Below are 4,181 nucleotides of genomic sequence, written 5' to 3'. Positions count from 1 at the left end.
GCAGTTCAGGCAGACAATGGTTGATGTGGGATGGGACCCTGGGAGATAGATCTGCATAGTTTTCAAATGCAAGGGGGGTTGGGCACGAGAGAGACCTGGAGGAAAAATATGTGCAATTCTTAAGGTTAGTGGGCTCTGGCTGAGGGAGGAAATTGGGGGACACCTCTACATAATTATGGAGCTAAAGGGAGGTTGGGTTCTCTACGTATTGTGGAGTTCCAGTTGAAAAGGGGAAAAGCTTGAGGATTGAAAGTGCAAAGTGCGCAGTTCAAGTGAGAATGGGAAGAATTTTTGGGCAATTTTGGGGGTCAAAGAAGGCTTTTGAGCTCTAGAATTGCATAGTGCAACTGCCCTGGAGGACAGTGAATGTGCATTGCGTAGTTCTAGGTAACAAGGTCACATCACTGAGGGCTGAGACTATGCAGTGTGCAGTTCAATTGGGGTCTAATGAAGCTAATTTTCCCTGTCAGGGAGATTTTCAAAAAAATGGCTAAGTGTGGGAGAAAGATAGAATTGTGATGAACATGACCTTGTGATCACACACTTATCATACATTGACAACACGACAACATAGACCACTAGGGCAATAAGAAGTAATTTCCCTCTGTGTGACTATATCATAACAAGAAGCGACAAGTGCCACACTTGAGTTAGACTTTAGGATGACCGTGATGACACTTGTGTGATAGTGATAAAAACTTTGTGTATTAGTGCGAATGATGTTTACATTGCTAGGACAAATCGTATATACAAAGAAAAACCTTTGAAACCACAAAAAAAGTTCTGCAAGCATGGAAAAATAGTAAAACATGGCAAAAGATGACCGTTGATCCGACAAGAAAAATGGGTCAAAGGACTTTAGGAAAACTCATGAAATGAGCTTAATTTTTTGCAACAATCAAGGGAAAGACCAAGGAAGCTTCCAAAATTTTAGTTCAAGCCAAAATTTTGGAGGGTGTTGCAGCTGCTACAACACTTGGTAACACACTGGTTGATTTCCAACTTCTCTTGTCTTGGTTAGTTTCTTATGTGCAGGGCCTTGGTCCTTAAGGGAGTATTGATTCATCATGCAGATTACTTTGGCTTCCCAACTTACCCCATGGGAAGACATGGTCCCTCCTGTACCTTCTTAGTCGAACACAACATAAGATTCAACATAATCACTATGTTTCGAATTTGGAAGGATAGTTTATCTCACAAGCTTAATATTTTCAGAGTATATATTTTCATCCTAGGTGTTGCTATGCTGCCAACAGGCATGGAAATTACCCCAATGGAGTTATGCAGGAACACAAACATTTCTCCACTTCTAGCGATCCTAGACAGTACCCCAGTGGAGTTTCTTGCTTCACCTCTTTGCATTGGAAGTCTTTCTCTTCTTTCACCTTTATTTATTTATTTAAAGAGAAATGTGCATCGACACTTATTTATTTTGGGGCAGAAGAGGGATCCCAACTTATTGAGAGTAGGAGAGGTTGTTCCTTCATAGAAGCATATAAATACCTATGATTTAGGTTTGCTCGTTTAGATTTCCCCCCTTCTCCATTTCTATTAATTGGATAGGCTTGAAAACACCAAAACAAAAACTGAATATAGGCATGAAGTTCCCAGACTGGGCATAGGTTCATGGTTGGACCAAAACTATCCTTACAGACGGATAGTATTTTCTGCTCGAACTTCATCGGCCAAAAGATACAACCAACACAAGGAAGATAGATAGAAGACTAGCCAAGCGCTGTAGTGTCACAAGAATCTTTGAACTTCATCCACACACACACTTATAAGCCACAACGTAGTAAGACACAACACTTATTTACATAAAAAAACAAAACAAAACTGAAGGAAAGACATAATCAACAAATAACAAAAGACTATTTACTTAGTGCGGGGTGGAGCCCCAACTAATCATTGAAGATATTGTTTTAGGTCTTGGCCATTGACAAGGAGAGAGTCAATCTTCTTGTCAAGTGATTGAAGACGATACATGTGTTGGCCAAGATTTTCGTGGACTATGTAAGGACCAATCCATAGGGGCTGAAACTTAGCATGTTTGTTGTTGTCCTTGTGGGCTTTGTCCCACTTCAAGACTAAGTCACCCACACTAATGTTATTCCTCCCTGCAGACTTTCTATCAAACCATCTCTTGATACGACTCTGGTGAAGTGAGAATTTTTATTTTTCTTTCAACCTTTCTTCCTGGAGCTTGTGGAAGGTGTCTATCCTACGCCGAACTAGAAGACGTGGCTTGCCTTGGGGTTCTTGGGACAATTGCAGAGTGGGAAAGTATATGTTCGATTGGAGGATGACTTATTTTCCATACACTAGGAAGTAAGGGGAGGCATTCAGATAAGGCTTAGTCGTGACTCGGCCAGCCCATAAGGAATTCACCAAAGTGGAGTGCCAGTTTTTTTTTAGAGAATATGGTCTTTTTGATGATACAGATGAGGTTCTTATTTGTGGATTCAACAAGATCATTTACCTGCACATAATAATTAGTAGAATGTTTCAAGATGATGCCATTTTCCAATGAAAAATCATAAATATTTAATGAGGAAAATATGTTTCATTGTAAAAAACAAGTGACATAGGAATGCTGAACCTAGAGATGATATTCTGTTGTAGAAATTTGATGAATTCATGATAATTCACCTGTTTTAGTAGAAATACCTATGTCCACCACGTGAAATAATTTGTAGCATTTAATATATAGTGGTATTGCTTTGATGAGTGAGGGAAAATCTCCCCAATGATATCCAAGCCTTGCTGTTGGAAAAGTTCTTCCACTGGAATGGGCTGCAGTGGGGCTGCTGACCTCTAATTTCTGTCGACACACCTTTGACAGACTGGACACTTGTGGGAATAGGCATGAGCATCCTTGAATATTGTAGGCCAGTGGAGCCAACCCACATGACCTTGTGTGCTGCAGTGTTTCCTACAAAGTGTCCCCTAGCTGGTCCATCGTGGAGATCACATAACACCTTTTCTGAATCATGTGCCTCCAGACACCTAAGAAATATCCCATTGTGGTGCTTCCTGAACAACACCCCATGCACCAACTGATATGACAGTTCTTTGAGTCGGAGTTCCCTCTTCTTCCACATAGAGAAGTGAGAGGGCATGGTGCCATGCTCAAGGTATTGGTGCACATCTGCGTACCAAGAGTTTTTGTCTAAAGTGGGGGAGGCTTACTCAATGTTGTACATTTCGATCTCTTGCTCCCATCTTGCAAGTTCTTCTTATTCCTATTTTGTGTTGACTGCTTCTATTGCTAAATTTCAAAGAACATGAACCTTGATGGTGTGAACTAGCTTGATGTCAAGGTCATATTCCTGTAATCCAATCATCTAGCTTGCCCTTCTTTCACCCAGCTCTTTCTGGACAAGAAATGATCTGACCGCTAGGTGTGGAACAAAGATAATATAATGATTTTTCAATAGATATGGTCTGAAGTGTTTTATTTCCTTGTACACTGCATAAGCTTATTTTTCCACGGTGGGGTAATTGAGCTCTGGTCCTTGCATGCTTGCACTCATGAAGGAAATAGGCCATTCGTTGTTCATTTCATCCTTATGAGTGAGCACAACAGCAAGAGAGGTGTCGAAAGTGTAAGTGTAGAGCAAGAAGTCTTTGCTGAAGTTTGGGTTGTACAACGCGGGTGCTTCTGCTATAGATTTCTTAATACAGGTGAATGCATCCTTCTCCCTTTTATCCCATTTATAGATTGTGCCTTTCTTGATCATTTCCTATATTGCTTTAACAATCTAAGCATAAGATGAAATTTCTAAGGAAGTTAATCTTCCCCAAGAAAGATTACATGGCTTTCTTGTTCACTGGGTGGGGAATCTGTGTGATGGTGTGAACCTTGTCCGGATCTACCTTGATCCCACTTTTCACAGTGATGTGTCCTAGGAGATTACCTTCGGACACTACAAAGTTACTCTTCTTGGAATTCAAGGATATCTTGTATTTTCGGCATCACTTAAGAATCTTCTTCAAATGGCACAAGTGGTCTAACCATTGTTTGGAAAATACGTGCACGTTGGAAATTTTCACCAGCATTGACTAGTCCAAATGACATTCATCGAAATGCAGATTTGCCCCACTTTGTTCAAAATGCAGTTTTTAATCTGTCAGGCTCTACTACCAGAACCTAGTTGTAACATGAGAATCCATCGATCAAA

The sequence above is a fragment of the Pinus tabuliformis genome, chromosome 9, assembly GCF_031772625.1.
Source record: "Pinus tabuliformis cultivar Carrire ecotype Pingquan chromosome 9, CPIR1, whole genome shotgun sequence".
Lineage (NCBI taxonomy): Eukaryota > Viridiplantae > Streptophyta > Pinopsida > Pinales > Pinaceae > Pinus > Pinus tabuliformis.
Note: the sequence above shows the minus strand (reverse complement) of the source record.